Genomic DNA, 17,225 nt, shown 5'->3' with positions numbered 1-17,225 from the left:
GTCAACAGAGCTTACTAAGAAGTATAAGCTGGCAAAAGTTGACCTCCTATTTTTGATGTTCCACCCAAACCCACAGGGGCTAGTGGTGCAAGCCGCCACAGTTTCGTACAGACCCTCGATGTCAAACCTCCCCACTGACTGTGTCAAAAGCTCACGGGACCCCATTTCGAGCCTATGCACCAGTCGAGTCTTAAACACCTGACCTACAAGACTGCCTTCTTAGTGGCTATTACTTCTATAAGAAGACTCTGTGAATTACAAGCCTTGTCAGTGCAGGACCCTTTCTTTGTCCATAAAGATAAATTGGTTTTACGTACTCATCCTAGGTTTCCCCTAAATTCATTTCTAAATACATGTAAACCAGTCCATTGAGATCCTGGCTTTCTTTCAGAATCCAACTAGCACAGCTGAGGTTAAACTCCACACACTAGATGTGAGGAGAGCGGTCCTCTACTATGTAGACAAGACCAGACTGCTTAGAAAGACCCATCAACTGTCTCCAAAGCAACAGGCAGAGAGGGGGACCGCATTTCCAAGAATGCTATCTCCAGATGAATAGTCAGATGTATACAACTATGCTATTCATTATCAAATAAAACACTGCCTTTCACGCCAAGAGCTCATTCCACATGGAGCACAGGAGCTACTCTGGATTTTATTGCAAATGTACCCTTACACAGCATTTGCAAAGCAGCTACATGGAGCTCAGTACATACTTTACTTTCACTCAGCATTACTGCATTGACACACATTCCAAAGCAGATGTACAGGTGGGACAAGTGGTTCTAAAACATCTATTTGCCGCTGCTCCTTCTCACAACCCACCACCTTTTCATAACACTGCTAGCTAATCTATGCAAAGCATTGTCAGCCCCCATTACCCCCCCCACCCTCTGTCGTGCGAGGATGACGTACCTTGAGAAACTAAACCTGAGCTGCTAATAAATAGTCAGACAATAGTTTACATTTTGGAAACACAGCTCACAATTTATTGGAGCATACAACACAGGGGGCATTCCCAGCCCTAAAGCATCATGGTTCACTACCATCTATACCAAAAACTAACCCCAAAAAAGTGGGGCAAAACATCTGAATGTTCTCAGTGTCCCCTTGCCGCCCAATGCTGTCGCAACGCTCCAGACATACGCTCCAGATTTTAACTGCACAGGTCTGAATGTTTTTGGTGTCCCCTTGCCGCCTCCAAGCCTGTCGCAAGGCACCGGACATACGCTCCAGATTGCTGCACAGAGTACTTCCACCTCGGGCCACTGCACATGAAGGTGAGGAGTCTCCAGTGTCCATAAGGGATTCAATGCCTGTCGTCCGAGTTTGGCTCGAGTGCAGCCATCAGGAAACCAGCCCACAGTTCAAGCTGCGGCATACCCCTCCCCAGCTAGGACTGCCCCGAACTCCACCTGTGACAGAAATGGAACAATGAATACAAAATAAAGGAACAAAACATACACACTTACACATCGAAATCCGCTGAAAACCGAATAAACCATCCTACATTTTTACACATATTTAACACTGGTACCGTAGATAAAAACAAGCTGTAATCCCCAATTTACACCTCGAAATCCTCTGAAAACATAATAAACAATTGTACAAATCCTACACCTCCAAACATATGGTACCATAGTTACAAAACCTTGCCATCCTACCCAACTTACCCCTTGACATCCGCCTGAAGTAAACCAAAAATCAGGCGCGTTTCCCCCAAATCCTCAATCCCAGGCTAACCTATTTGCATGTCCTGCCTGCTCTAAACAGGCTGCTGAGGGTAGGGGAGGATGGGAAATCCGGCAGAGGGGGACTGGAAAGAGGCCGTGATCCAGTCCCCCTCCATCATATAAGCAATCCCCAGGGCAGGCAGGAAGCCCTGGGGACGGCCAGCCTACGCCCTCTGGAGGAGTAGAGGGGGGGGGAGAGGTGCTATGGGGCAGAAAAAGGGCAGGGAGAAGCCAGAAGGGCGCCATGCTATGTGGAACGTCCTTTTAGCGCCACCTGCGGTGGCTGTGACCTCCTCTTAGCTGTGTCAGCCCCCATTGGCGCCCCACCCACCCTCTGTCGTGCGAGGATGATGTACCTTGAGAACCGAAACCTGAGCTTCTAATAAATAATAGTCGGGCAATAGTTTACATTTTGGAAACACAGATCACCATTTATTGGAGCATACAACACAGAGGGCAGTCCCAGCCCTAAAGCATCCATCATGGTTCACTACCATCTATACCAAAAACTAACCCCCAAAAAAGTGGGGCAAAACATCTGAATATTCTTGGTGTCCCCTTGCCGCCCAATGCTGTCGCAAGGCACCGGACATACTCTCCAGATTGCTGAACAGAGAACTTCTTCCTCGGGCCACTGCACATGAAGGTGAGGAGTCTGTGTCCATAAGGGATTCAATGCCCGTCGTCTGAGTTTGGCTCGAGTGTGGCCATCGGGAAACCAGCCCACGCTTCAAGCCGCGGCGTACCCCTCCCCGGCTAGGACTGCCCCGAACTCCGCCGCGCTTTGGGGGTGGCTACCCCCAATTCCCCCATGCTTCAATAAAACGTATCCTTGCTCTCGCTAGTAAACTACCTTCAACCTTCACCAAAACCCCAATTCCCACATATCCGTGTTTTCCACATCCAGTTTTACATTATAAATCCACATTGTGCAAGGCCCCACCGCTTACCCTTGTTCTAGCTGCAACCGGCCTTCCAGCGGGTCATGCTTTCGCCCAGTTGCCTTTGTAAATAAGTACCAGCATTTTTAGTGCCCAAAAACCCGGCTGGTGGCCCATGCACAGCCTGTTGGTGTAAACCCTCCAGTTGTACACCATCTGTAATTTCAATCCTACGTTTCCTTGTGCCAACCTCAGATATTTACTGTGGCATTTATCCTGAGGCGGTGACCCACAGCTTGCCCAACCTCACCGGGTCATCATGCCATGTTACTGGACAGACCTTTCAGTTGTATGTAACCGCCCTTGCAATTTACAGTCCGTTTACACCATCACCTGGTCTTACCACCAGCCTGTATTGTGTGTCCGAAATCTTACCATTTTCCAATTGTCTTGTGGGTCGCTGATGTTTTCCAAGCAAGACCCTTAACTTGTAGCCAAAACATAATTCTAAATTATGTACACCTATCGTAAATGTTTTCCCTCTTACAGTCTTACCAGTGAGGCCCCACAGCTTACCAAACCCTTCAAGGATGTGTGCCATGTTACTAGACACTTAATTTTTACCTGGGTAGGAATTTGAACTCATCGTGCATTTATGTCACCCTTCAGTCTTACCACGAGCATGTCATTGTGGGAGTGCCCACAGTTTAGCAGACCTTTCGGGATCGTCATGTCGCATTCCTGGTCACACTTCTGGGACCAGACTGAGGCGGTCGTAGACGTCCGGTATTATTGACATATACTATAACACAAGCACACATCTGTTACTTGCATCATACATCTGCAGAACAGTGTCCCCCAGTTGGCCCCTCCATCAACCTTATGTTGCCCTTCGCCACAAAGCTGTCATGATCTCTGCTTCCAAAAGGTCAGGGTTTTCCCAACTCCCTTGGAAGCAGATCCATAACCCAGGTTCCGAGTGCCAACCAGTCCCAATTGGGACCTTTTGGACCCAGTCCTGGCGCCAGTGGCACCAGGCTCATAAATATGCCCAGTCCCAGCGCTGGAAGCGCCAGGCTCATAATGCTTGGGTGGACTTACCTGCAGCAGACCATGCTGCTTACTTGCCTGCCAGTTGAGCCTCTGATCCTCTTCTGTTTGGAACTACTTTTCCTGTTGGGTGGGGCTGGAGCCACTCCCTAGATTCAGAACACTGGAACTCTTCTGGAAGGCAGGAACTCTTTTCTTACCAGGAACTCTTTTCTTACTTAGGCGTGGCTGTGGAAGGAGACACCTAAGCACTACAGGAGGCTATTTAAACCACACCCGGTGGATGAATCTTGCTTTGCGTTATTCTGCACCCTCTGCAGCAGAACGCTCATCGTGTCTTCTGCATCCGGTCCTGGGCCTAAGGAAAAAGGCTTACCATCCTGAATCCAGTCTTCAGCAACACCTATAAAGACAAGAAAGAACAGGTTAGCATTCCGGCATCTGAAAGGCAAAGGCTTACCTACTCTTCGTGCGCTCCGGAGGTCTTCACACTGCATTCCGGCATCTGAAAGACAAAAGCTTACCAACTCTTCGCACGCTCCGGAGGCCGTCGGCGCTGCATCCCGCATCTGAAAGACAAAACAAGGTGCGTTTAAAGACATTGGGGAACTTTAATACTCACGTGCCATTACTCCTTTCCACATCTAACCCAGTGGGTATCCCGGCACCCTGCAGCCGCTCCGAACTTGTACCTGCACAATAAAAAGACAGAGCGCATCGTGAAGCTGGCAACAAGCGCTTACTTACGTGCTTCCAGGCGCTTCTATCCATCACACGGGCTCCATCTTCAACTCACTTCAGCCCGTCATCCGCCATCGCCGGAACCCTCCAAAACAAGAGACATCATTATTAAAGACTTTTAAAGACATTTGAGTTACTCGAAACTTACCGTTCGTGCAGTAAACGACGGACAGCAGTCCTCTGAAGTCAAGAGGCCTGCGCTACCTATCCAGTGAAGAAACTGGTTACAGCACCCTGCCCCGAGGCAGATGGAGAGCTCGGCATTCACTTACCTAAGGTGAGAGCGTTAACCTGTGGGGGTCTACAGGAGAGGAGAAGGGGAAAGAGATAGGGACACCCCAATAACCCCAGTTCATTAACCCCGTATTTTCTATCTGCAGACATCTTACTCTGCACGTCAGGCATACAGGGCACAGAGGTCCAGCCCAAAGAGCCAACCGGGTGCTGCACATCACCTTTGAAGATACGGTAGTCGCCCAGTCAAGACCGGCGCCTCTGCGAGAATCAGGTGAGCGTTACAAAAGCTGCAGGTGCGGACATCAATTTCCTGGTCCTTCATTACGTCTGCCTGCAGCCATTCCCTTTTTAAGCACCATGGGTGCACTTGGCTGAAGTCTTGTTAAAACAAGCATTGACAAAGCCAACAGTTTTGACATGTGTGCATTACCCCTTGCCAGGCCTTTCTTGGTTTGTCTTTAAAGGAATGCAATTCCAAAAACCATGGCCACCTTACCGATGATTATGCTCTGTTCACCGTACCTTGTTACCTTGAACCAGGTACTCTTTCCAGACGTCCTAAACCCGTTTTGTTGGTACAAAATAATAAATGTTACTTCCGCATATGTCAACATTGCTTACCCTCATCCCCTGTACAACCGCATTCACCCAACTTGTTCCCCGCAACATAATACGGCCCAAAAGGGAAGACAAGGGAATACCACTTCTCTAATGCCACCTGCTTTCAAACATGCCAGTCTTTCAGAAATTAGATGTGTTTCTATACTGATATACAAATGGATATTTCCCATATATAAAAGGTACAGTGAGCAAAAGCGATGGCCGCAAATTCTTATCTCAAAGTGGGGAAAACCCCAGAACATCTAACACAAGGAAACCCCCCAACCTAGTGGTAAAAACCTGTAAGTGCTCATGGGACCTGGCCCCCAATTTTCGAACCCTGCGCTTGTTTTGGGGTGTACATCATGTTTAAAATGGTGGCATGGGACCTCGTAAACTTGTGAACCACAAAATGTAAAATCTGTACAATGGCTATGCACGGTGAACAACGGGGCGTTCCTGAGAGCGGGCCGCCAGTTATAAATGTATACTTAGCCCTGTAAGATTTGTAATGGAAGCTTTCCCCCTCATAACTACTCTATGCCGAAACAATAAATGACTCGCCCAACATTACTGCATTCTCATGTATGCAACACTTACACGTGTGAATAGTGTATGCGAAGCATGCTGCAATTCCCCTAGGTATGCCGCCATCTGGAACCCAAGCAACATTTAAACTGCACATGTCTGAGCCCTGGTGCCTCGCATGACTGTGCACGTATCCACAGCCCTACATTATGAAAAACATGCCTTAGTGGGGGACAGGGAACAATCACCCATGTTCGTGCAGACACGACCCCCCCACCCATCCCTCTGTGAGCGCTTTTGCCCGATTGTGCTGCCTATCCCGCACGCGATGCATTAACCATTATACTGTGCTCCCCACTGAGCCGCCGAAGCCTGCGCCTCCGACCTTACAGTCCATCTTCACTCTGCCATCACATTGATGTCAGCCAGTGGGCACTGGGTGGCCTGCATACATCAACCTGTCCTTTTACCCTCTGAATCCTCCGCCTTTGGGCGGGAGAGGCCATCAGAGGCCGCCTCAGAAGTGCTGTTGGGGTTTAAGGGCCCCACATGAAAGACAGGACGCCAGCGTTGGAATGCACAACCTTCTTTATTGGCGTTACAATCGGAAGTGCCCCTGCAACGGCAATCTCCCTTTCCTCACGTCCCATCTGGACGTGACGTTTCCCCCCCCACGAGTGAGCTGCCTTAAAGGGGCACTCACCTGTAACACCACCCCCGGACAAATGTCCTTTCAAGTAATGTTCACAACTGTCCTTTCGCATAACATGAACTTGGCCTTGTGGCAAAACCAGTTAACACTCCTCCACTAACCTGGGAGGTCTCTTCACATTCCTCCAGGGTCTTCCTCGCGTCTCTGGGGCAGAGCCGCCGCCGGTGTCTTCCTCGGGGGCAACTTGGCGTTGGACTTGCGGTCCGAGGGGAACCCACGTTTCATCCTGACTGTCTCTGTCCTCTGTGTCACGTTCTTCTTGAGGTGGTCTCTCCTCTGGCCCTTTCATGACATGTTTAAACCTTGAGCTGTTGCAGGTCATTTCCTGTTCTCCACTGGCCGCAGTTATCATTGTTCCTTTGACTGCAACTACTTGAAGCGGTTCAGGATCATATTGCGAATCTGTTTTTTTTGTTACAGCTCTTTGTATCCATACTTCATCCCCAATTTGGAAATCCTTGGGTCGTGCTCCCCTTCTTTTGTCGGTTTGTTCACGAGCTCTCTTTCACCGCTTCATCTCTTTCAATGATTCCATGATCGACTTTGGGCTTCTTTGCTGGGTTGTTGACAACCCTGGTTCTCACTTGATACTTCATCATGAGCTCTGCTGGGGTTCGATTGGTGGCTTCGTGAGGGGTGTTGCGATAGTCACGCAACATTCTACATAGCGCTTGATGTGGATCAGATCCTTCCAGGCGTGCTCTTTGCATTGTTTTCTTAATAGACACCATAAACCTTTCTGCCATGCCGTTGGCTTGCGGCCATCTTGGTGTTACTCTTTGATGGCGAAATCCCATGTGTTTGGCAAACACCCACCCCAAATTCATGGCCACTGAACGGAGCTCCATTGTCTCACTTAAGTGCGTCAGGTATGCCCCACTCACTGAAAACTTCATCGAATGTTGCTGCGATATGGGCAAATGCTGTTGACTTGACACGTTTCACAATGGGGAACCAAGAGTGTTCATCAATGAACAACAGTAAATAATCTCCTTCCTCCCGCGGCCCATAGAAGTCAACCGCCACTCTTTCCCAGGGATGTTCTGGGATCGTCTATATTCTGAGCGGTACTGGTGGTTCAGGTTTTGCTGTGCACTGACATGCTGTGCAGTTCTTTACCCACCGATCGACCATATCATCCATGAAAGGGAACCACACATTGCATCTTAACTGACGTTTCGTGTTCTCCGCTCCCCGATGACCTTCATGCACCGTCTTGATGACCTCTATGCGCAATGCGGCGGGAATGACTATCTTACACCCTCGTAGCAGGATGGATTTGTCTTGGACAGCTAGCTCCGTATGTATTCTCACCAGGCGCTCCATCTCATCGCGGCACGCTCCTCGGTGGCTTTGGACTGCTCTTCGAAAGTCTTTCCACTTGCTATTTTCCGTCAAACTGATCGCTAATGCCAGCGATGGATCTGCAGCTGACACGACCGCAACGGTTTCGATGGATATGGCAGGTGGTAGTGCGTTGGCGGTGATGTAACTTATGTACTGTCACCTTTTCTTGGAGTGTGGTTGCCTGCCGGGTGCCTAGAGAGGTAGTCTGCAGGGTTGTGCTCACCCCCTGGTCGATGGATGATTTCAAAATCATACTCTTGTAGGCGGATGCCCCATCTCTCAATCCTGGGGGGCATTTTCATGCGAGGATTACCAAATAGCGATAACAAAGCTTGATGGTCCGTGATGAGTGTGAATTTTTTGGCAATGATGAAATTATGGAAATGTTTGCACGCCCAGACGGCTGCCAGACTCTCTTTTTCCGCCTGCGAGTATGCCGATTCTGGTGGAGCTAGTGCCCTGCTGGCATATGCCACAATGTGTCTTGGGTGAGTGTCCTGGCCACTGGTTTGCGCCAGAATTGCACCCAGGCCGACTGGACTAGCGTCTACCACTATCTCGGTGTGCCATTCAGGATCAAAATATGCCAGCTTCCTAGCCTCCGTCAGAGAGTGTTTGATGCTATCAAACGCGGCCTGGTACTCCTCGGACCATGTGAACGGAACATCTTTTTGGAGCAGGCGCCTGAGGGGTTCCGTGATTGAGGCATAGTGCGGGATATATCGAGCACAGTACCCCGCCATCCCTAGAAATGACCTGACATCGGCGATCTGGGAAGGTTTCTCGAGGTGGAAAATGGTGGATACTTTCTCAGGGTCTGTGGTCATACCATCCGGTGAAAAAATGTGGCCAAAAAACCTTGAGTTTCGTTTTGCTGAATCGACACTTGTCAATATTGAGGGTCAGTCCCGCATCCAGCAATGCTCGGCATGTCGCACGGAGCGCGTCGTCATGTTCACTGCGAGACTTCCCAAAAACCAAAATGTCATCACTGTAGTTAAGAGTTCCTTTTATGGGGCGTATGACTTGTCGAATAGTTTCGTGAAAAATTTCGGCCGCCGAGGAAATGCCAAAGTTAAGTCTCTTGTAGCGGAACAATCCGTCATGCGATGCAAATGTGGTAATTGGTCGTGATTCAGGATGGAGTACCAACTGATGGTATCCTTGGTTTAAATCTAGTTTGGAATAAAGGACTGCTTTGTTTAGTTGGACTATCATGTCCTCAATTTTGGGTCCGGGATGTCGCTCTCGTTGTATGGCGGTGTTGGCTACTCGCATGTCTACACATATTCTCAGGCGGCCGCCTTCTTTTGGTACAATTACAAGGGGGGATACCCACGGCGTCGGCCCTGTGGCAGGATCAATGTCATCTCGCAGTAGTTGGTTTAGCTCTTTAGAGACTGCCTCTTTGTCAGGTCCAAACTTGAATCTTCCTGCAGGAGTGTTGCTGGGCCCACCAGACCCCCTAAGTCTGCCTGCCCAACAGTCCTCAAACTGATAAAACTACCAAGCTGGCAAACCCAAGGGGAAAGGGGAATAGAGGAGAAAATAACAAGACAGATCTTCACTGGCTGGCACTGTAGTTCTCTGGAGCTGGAAATACACCTCTGTGTCTGTGAGATCTAGGAGACAAATATATATGTATATATTAATAATCAATCCACTCTAGCTAAGTTTACTAAAAGTTTACCACTCTCCTTGTAGTACCTGTAGCCTATGCTTTATTGCTGATAGGCTTATTCAGTTAGTAGCTGAGCTGAAGTCTGGAAATCAGAACTCAATGTTTCCTTCTTCTTCTACTGTGATAATATTTTTCATAAATGAACTTCTTAAAATACTTATTCTCGTATTTATTGCATATGGAAAGTCTGTTACTTGAATTAGTCTTATGAACTTGCAATAAATTACAATGTCAAAAAATGTAACCTCCTTAAAAGATCGGCATTGCTGTAGAGAGTTCCACTAGACGTTTACTTCCTGGAAAAAAAAAACGAATGTCAGCCGACACAATGCTTCTCTACTCAATTGTCTTTAGAAACAATGCCTTCAGAACTAAAAAATGTCACAACGCTTATCGTGTTCAATATTCTAGTCCTGCAAACAAGCACTTCCTGAAACGACGCTTACACGCGCTTAAAACGTTTGTAAGGTTCCTTCTAACCTCAGAGCCGCGCGTGGCGTAATACTCGAACCGAAAAATAACGCTCCTGAAAGAACTGCGAGCGAAAAAAAACAAACATGCGAGTAAAACACGAAGAGTTACGCGTGCCTGGTTAGTAAATATTAAACGCGCAGTTGTTCTGGGAAATACTCCTTCAGAAGCAGAATGGAAGCGTAACAATAAAGTTCAAAATAGTACACTGAATCTTATTTTCCTCAAAAAAAGAATAAATATTACCATTTGATTTCCACATAGTCTTTTTCAAAGTAATTCGAACTGAAAATCCTTGACATTAGACTTTGTAGAATTAATAAAACTTAGCTTGCTTCATATGTACGACTTCTTCAGCTTCTTGGATAAACTTCACTTCAGCTTAGAACTAGTAGTAATTGGATATTCTAAAATCTTCTTTAAAAACTAGAATTAAATATATTTAAATATATTCTTTGCTAGAGCTAACTAAACTGCGACCTGTCTCAAAGGATACTAAAATGGAAGGCAGTTGGAAACTCAGAGCAACATTCCAAATGAGCTCATAACTATTTAAACCAATCAGTGCTGCAGAAAAAACTCTCCATCTTGCTTTGGGGAGTCGAGTGATTCCTGAATGTACATTAAGGAATATTTATACTAGTTCAATTGTCAATCCAAACATAACCCAAACATCACACCTCTAAGTAACCTACATTCAAAAGGTTTTCTGATGCTAATGATGAATTCTTAATTAAGTAATGTAAATGTGTAAGTCTAGTTAATTTACCTTGGAATAGTAATGGTATGTCTTTTAAGGTTATGAACCCTTGAAACTCTAGAAATGTACCATGGAATCCTGACACTCTTGTAGGTGAAATCCTACTCTGCGTGGGTGTTGTGGGGCTGGTTGCACTGTCGCGTCTATGTGTAGCTTTATTGGTGGGCCTTTCAGTTTTCCTAGACCCTGACACAATTGTGGATATTCTTGGACAATGACTTCCTTGGTGATGGGTGAGGTGTGCTGAGACGTCACAGCGCGAACCTGTTCTTGCTGTATGACTTGACCGCCCGACGATTTGACAATATCTCCCTCTCGAACCAATATGTTGATTAGTCCTAAGCAAGATGCCGTCTTGTAGCTTAACAAACAGCGACCTTTGGTGGGGCTTCTGATGACATGGATCACAGTATTGGTGTGTTTGTCACCAAACGTGAGTCTTCTTTTGAGCGATCCGATGCTCTGCAGTGGACTGTCTGCACCCTATTGATATATTTTCGACATTGACGAGTTTAACGTCGGTTTCTGGTAGAGTGTCTGAAATTCTTTTTCTCCCATGACATTTACGGTTGCTCCCGAGTCAATCAGAAAACAGAATTGTTTGTCGCAAATGTCTATCGTTATTCTGGGTGCTTCCTGGGCTTCCTGTTCATCCATTATGAGATTGACAAACTCATCGTGAGCATATGGGTCATATGCGTTGTCATAGTCATACTCTCTCTGAGGCTCACTTGCCGACTTGCGGTGTGCCCCTGGCGGTCCATCATATTCATCGATTATACGTGCAATTTGTCCTTGTGGCATGAATTCTTGACTGTCATCTTCCGGGTAGATTTCTTCTACCATCCGCACGTATCTCTTTGGACTCTGTTGGTAGAATCGTGCCTGTTGAGGTGAGCTCGTGTATAACCTTTGGGCTGGCCTAGTTTGTAAACTGGCACCCCCACGTGGGGTGGGAAATGGTTTTCCTTCCCTGCATACAGACTGGAAGTGGCCTTCCCTGCCGCAGTTGCCACATTTTTGGGAGAGAGCGGGGCAGGATCCCACATATGGGAATGTCATCCCACACCTGTAGCATTGTCTCTGCATGCGTGGGGTCAACGCGTTGCTTGAGTTGATGTTTCTATTTCCAGCGTGAATTGCCGCTATTGTGTCACTTTTGTCTTGTTTGCCAGTGGCATTGCTGGCTATGTGTGTAGCTTGTTTTTCCACTCTTTCGAGTATACGTGCCATTTCACTTACTTGTTCGATGGAGACTGGTTTCTTTAAAAGTTGTTTCTGTAGTGCTGCCGACACACAGCCCTCAATTACCCTGAGACGGAGCGCTTCATCAAGCGAAAATTTGTCAAATTGGCAATGCGCGCCTTTGACGCGTAATCTCGTGAGAAATTCGTCCACTGTTTCGTTGCTGCGCTGTGAGCATTGGTTGAAAACATATCTTTCATAGTCTCTGTTGGGCGCGATGACAAGGCGTTTGTTTAGAGCAGCTATGAGGGCATCGAAATTATTTCCGTTTGCGGAATGGTTTTGATTAGTGTTTTTATTTCTCCACCCGCTTTGTTTATGAACATACTGCGTAGGCGAGGGGAGTTTTCTTCCCTCGCAGCCTCAATGAAATTGTTGAAGTCTTCTAGCCACTCCACCCACCTCGCCCCTTTGTCTGCCTGGGGCGTCATGGAGAACGGTGGTGGCATGCGCCATGCCGTGGCAGTAGATCTTGTGATTGCCGGCGCTGGTGGTGGCGCATGCTGGATTTTGCCTGATCAGCTGGCGCACTCATGATGGCGTTCAATGCTTGACCCCTGGCCTTTGAATAGTGGTTATTGTCTTTAAAGCTTTTTTGGCTCTTGTCCAAAAATTGTACTGGGACGAGGAAGATGGTCTCCGCAAAATGAGGATCGGCCGTATGAGAAGACAGAGATCAAAGAAAAAAAGTTTTTTTCTTTTTTCTCTTGGTTGCTAGGCCCTTGATGTCGTGTGGAAAATACCTGGGAGCATTTTTGGGCAGCTGATGGTGCTGTGGGCAGAGAATGGAGCGAACAGCTGGAGGAACACGGAGCACCGTGGGATCGCGTGTGCGAAGGAGAAGGAGAGGTTGCGGCGGGGATCCGCTCACCAGTGGGATCACCGGCATGGTTGTCCGGACACGCTCACAAGGAGGACCGCTGGCACGTGGAAAATCCTCGTCGCCAAATGTTGGGGTTTATGGGCCCCACATGAAAGACAGGACGCCAGCGTTGGAATGCACAACCTTCTTTATTGGCGTTACAATCGGAAGTGCCCCTGCAACGGCAATCTCCCTTTCCCCCCCACGAGTGAGCTGCCTTAAAGGGGCACTCAACTGTAACAAGTGCCGACTCCCACCCCCTTCCTGCAACCTCAATGGAGAGGCAATCGAAGAGGCATGGCAATCTCCCCTGCCCCATTAACAGCCGCACGTTACGAGCCCTCTGCCTTCTCACGGGTTCGTGTTAAGTGTGAATAATTCCCCCAGGCCCTGTTTTACGCTTCCAATTCTGGTGCTTGTGGTACTGTACCTAAATGAAGTTAACTAGATGCAAGAAGAACAGTGATCAGCTGTGCGGACTGCAAAAAATCCTTTTTGTTTTACACTTCATCCCTACTGGGGACTCAACCTGAGCCGTCCCGATATCAGGCCAGTATAACATTGCACTGGCGCTATCTCTCAAGAGCAGAGTCCTCTGTGAAAACGTTATGTGAAGGCCGTGAGAAACCAATGCTAACTGCAATGAATGCACACTCTGAAAACAAGTGTTTTCAACCCGAATTAGCGTGCAGGACAGAAGTCATGTACCCACATAGTAAAAAGCTGCATCTGTCCCCCTTGTAAAACATAAAAATTGCCACCCGAAACCACGTAAACATTCAAAATTAGCCACCCCCGACGGTAACAATGCATTGACGCCAACATACATGTAATCTGCAGCAACCAAACGTTTTGCATGCAAACCCAATGCAGTAACTCTGAATTTTAAACACAGTGAATTAAAAATTGCTCAGAATTCATAAGCCAATACTACATTTGTTAATAACTTGTGGCAAATCACTGTGCAGTGGTGGGATAATTATTGCTCACAAAGACACAGACACCAAACCCCACGCGGTACAAGCGACCCTATAAGGTATAGCAATAGTTATAAACCAGTTTAAATGTTGGCGGCGAGGCTGCTCTTCGCAAAACACATGTCTCATCACCAACTCCCCCAAATACCACGCGGTGCTTCCCCAAAAAGTGGTGAGCTGCCCCATCAACCAATTCGCCTATCGCACAACTATTTTCGGGCGAGGGTTGAACTTGCAACTCCGACATAGTAATTAGAATATGGCCATCGAAACCAGCAGTCCAGCGACCAACAGTCAAACATTCCCATGGGTAGCCATTGCTGCAAACAAAACACAAACTTCTCCAGCATGGGGTCTGGCATGGATTCACATGCTCATGAATATTCCCCGTCAGGCTGGGTATCTCGGTAAAGAAAAAATCAGTATCAGTTTCGTTTCTGATCTGTCTTTCTTAGTAGTAATCAATCACTGATCTCTGGGTCATACTGCACCCAGCCAATGACTGCCTTCTCCCTAAGCCCCGCCTCTGGCAGCAATCCTCAGATTTTTACTGCATGCTCAAGTGTTGGGAGTCCTCGTGTTTAGCTCTTGAGTTTTTTTTTTTTAAACATATCTTTATTATTTTCATTGGACATAAACATAACAATAAAAGGGAACTTTGTACCAACATTACCCCCCCAGCTCTCCCTCCCCCCTCCTGCCCCGGGGCCGCGTGGCCTGCTTCGTGGTTTTCTTTATGCGTTGAAAATGTCCGTGACCTTTATGTTGTGTGGGCACCATTGTTCCATAAAGTCTGACTGCAGATGTTCCTGGACCCCACCCCATTTTTTGGTGAACCTGTCCTTAGTGCCTTGGATTATGTGAGTGACTTTTTCCATTGCTAGCTGCGCCCATACTTTTTGAAGCCACATAAATATTAGTGGTGTATCCTTCTTTTTCCAGTTTTGGGCAATTGTTGTCCAAGCCGCGATGAGAAGGCCCATAAAGCTTCTCCGTTGTGCTTTCGTGTATCTTCTTGTAGTGTCATCTCTCATGCCACACATCCATACGCTTTCATCTAGTTGTCCCACATTTGGAAATATCTTGCCCATTTCTCCCTTAACCTCTTCCCAGAACGGCACTATTCCTTTGCAGTCCCACCAGATGTGTCTCCACGTCCCCACTTCTCCGCACTCCCTCCAGCAGAGATTAGATGTTCCTGGGAACATGGTATGCAGTCTCTCGGGCGTGTAGTGCCACTGAGTCACTATTTTGATCCACATTTCTCATCTGCACCGCTCTTGTCAGTTTGGGGATTTGGGCCCATATGTCCTCCCACTGTTTTCTCATGAGTTCCCTTCCCAACGTTTTATCCCATTTGCGCATATATGCCCATTTGATCTCTTCGCCTTCTTTGTTTATAAAGTGGTATAGAGTCGATATCCACTTTGTTGCCCCTGAGTTGGTTGTGATGTATTTCTCAAATGGGGTTAGGGTTCTCGTAGCCGCCCTCGCTATTTCGGGAGTTTTTAGCCAGTGTTTGAGTTGTTCATAACTGTATCTATTCCGTGTGGTTCTTTTTGGGAAGCTCTTGAGTCTTTTTTACTGCGTTTTCACGTTTTTTCAGGAGACTTTCTCATTTTTTCGGTTTAATCGAGCCTCAAGCTCCACCTTTTCTACTTCCGATAACGGGGACCCGTTTCGGAATTCTTCTACGCCCCTCAGGGGTGAAGTTTTCGTCGAGTTTACACTTCTCGGAGGATTCTGGAAGATCTGCGGCCTACCTCAAGGACATGGCCCAGGACAAAGGGAGCTCGACGCCCGGATCCAAGCTGTTCAGGAATTGCCCTGGATGCGGATTATATAACGTTTTCAAGGAGGACGAGCATTCGCAATGTGTCTACTGCCTCCATGGGGACAAGACGCACGTGGAGAAGGACTGTGCGTTCTGCAAGAACCTTTCGGAACGGACCAAACATGTTGTCGTTCCCGCCTCGCCACCTGGCTGGAGATGGGCACAGCAAGTGAGAAGGCGAAGAAGAAGTCTGAGCGGGCTTCTAAGTCCTTTGAGGGCGCCCCGGCGACAGGGGCCCAACAGAAGGTCAAGCACCGCTAGTCCGCGGGCTCTGGGAGCGGCGAAAGGTCGGGCTCTTCGTTTGCCAAGCAGGGCGCTACTTCCCCGGCACGTTCGATCACAAGCCAGCGCTCTGGGTCGGGGAAGAGGAAGTCCGAGAACCCGGGTAGGCGGCTGGAGCGGACCCAGATGACCTCGAAGGGGGAGCGAGGCATTGACCTCCCCCCCCCCCCCCAAGGCGAAGGCCCAGGACGCACCTAAGGTGTTGAGGGCCTTGATCCATCCGGCCTCTACTGAAGTGGTCTCTGCGACCCTGGCGGAGCCGGCTGAGACTAAGCCAATGGAAACGGCCTCTGGGTCCAGATTATCCCTGCCGCCACGGAGGGAATCCTCTTTCCAGCCCATCGCTAAGACTCCCGTGAAGCCCCCGGCTGAAAAAGAGGGGGGGGGGGCGGTGGCCGTTACAGACTCGGAATCAGTCTCTGAGGAGGAACTGGTGGAGACCGAGAGGGGCCTCAACGAAAGGTCCATAGGCCTCAACGAGAGGTTCATAAACCTCAACGAGAGGTTCGAGAAGGTTCGATCCCAGGGGACAGTCCCTGCTGACGTGATCGAGGATAGCGACGAGGACGACGAACAGGGCCCACTGGAGCGGCCAAGCCGTCTGTCGTAGCCATTGCCCGAGCCCCAGGATAGCTTGGCGGCCATTTTGTTGGCAATCCAATCCTTATGTACCGAGATAAAGATGAGATTACCACGCACCCCGACGGAGGAGCCAGAACCAGGCCCGTCGGGAAGCCCTCCGAACAAGCGGAGGAGAGTCCACCCCGCTCTGCCCTTCGTGCCTGCGAGACTGGTGGACCCCTCATCCCCCTCGCCGGGAGAGGATACGGCGACGGATACGGGGACGGACGATGACGGCGGCGATGACACAGCAGACATCCTTTCATCACCCCCGCCCCTCCCCGCGGGCATCCCCAGCCGACGAGGTTGGCTCTTTCCACGCCATGATAACCAGGGCATCCAAGCTCTTCTAGCTCTGCCCTGAAGAACAGAAAAAGGAGGGGTTTCTGTACCAACGATGAGAGGCTAAGAGGAAGACGGTCCTCGCAGTGCCTTTACACGACGACATCTGGGACGAGGGGCTTGCTGTCCTCAAGAACCCTGACGACACCCGCCAAGAAGGACAGGTACGAGAAGAAGTACCGAGTCCCCAATACCGCCTCAGGGCCCAGCCCACGCCGGACTCGGTCGTCTCGGCAGCGCTTAAGAAGAAGGCAGCGGGCGCGGCCGACTCAACTTCCACTTCCCCGCCGGACAGCGAGGGTAAGAAGTTGGACTTGTCGG

General features: G+C 48.7%; 1 long non-coding RNA gene across 1 annotated transcript; it reads right to left on the bottom strand.

Annotated features, from left to right (window-relative positions):
* Window positions 1-960: 960 nt before the first annotated feature.
* LOC138491334 (uncharacterized) lies at window positions 961-13,019 on the bottom strand. Its single transcript, XR_011275990.1, has 2 exons — window positions 11,006-13,019; window positions 961-1,415 (listed from the first exon to the last, which is right to left on the bottom strand). It is a non-coding gene; the product is annotated as an uncharacterized lncRNA (long non-coding RNA).
* Window positions 13,020-17,225: the final 4,206 nt, after the last annotated feature.

The sequence above is a fragment of the Ambystoma mexicanum genome, chromosome 10 (genome assembly GCF_040938575.1).
Source record: "Ambystoma mexicanum isolate Mex_15411 chromosome 10, UKY_AmexF1_1, whole genome shotgun sequence".
In the NCBI taxonomy this organism is placed as follows: domain Eukaryota; kingdom Metazoa; phylum Chordata; class Amphibia; order Caudata; family Ambystomatidae; genus Ambystoma; species Ambystoma mexicanum.
Note: the sequence above shows the minus strand (reverse complement) of the source record. Positions and strands in the feature narration are given on the sequence as shown.